Raw genomic sequence first — 524 nt, 5'->3', positions numbered from 1 at the left:
AAAAAAAAAAAAAAAAAAAAAAAATGCACAAAGGCTCATTCAGGGCCGCTGTGCCCATTACGTCGGCCAGTATTTAAGGACTCTAAAAACGTGCATTTGTTGAAAACAATAGACAGCAACAGATGCTCCACAGCACTTGTTTATGAAGTAATTCCTTATTATTCCTCCACACCGCCACAGTCAGCTGGCCGACCCGACTGCCACATGTCTACGGTAACCTCCGGAGCCGCGACGCCCGGGGACATGAATAATGCAGCGGGGGCTGCGCGGCCCGGGCGGGCCGAGGCCGCGCTCCCGGGGCTTCCCCAACAAAGCGCCCGCCCGCCCCCTCAGCGGCGGCGGAGCTCGGCGAGCCGGGCCCCCCTCACAAGCGGCGGCGCCCGTTCCGCCCCCGGACAGGAGCGCCGCGCTGCCACATCCCCGCAACAAGTCGCCCCGCTCCCCGCCCCCCAGGAGCTGCGGGCGGGCTCCCGCCTGAAGCGGCCGCCAGCGCGGCGGGGGGGCGGGCCCCCCCCAGCCGCGGC

This window comes from Calidris pugnax, unplaced genomic scaffold (assembly GCF_001431845.1).
Source record: "Calidris pugnax isolate Ruff unplaced genomic scaffold, ASM143184v1 scaffold20, whole genome shotgun sequence".
Taxonomy (NCBI): Eukaryota; Metazoa; Chordata; class Aves; order Charadriiformes; family Scolopacidae; genus Calidris; species Calidris pugnax.
This window is presented reverse-complemented; position numbering follows the sequence as displayed.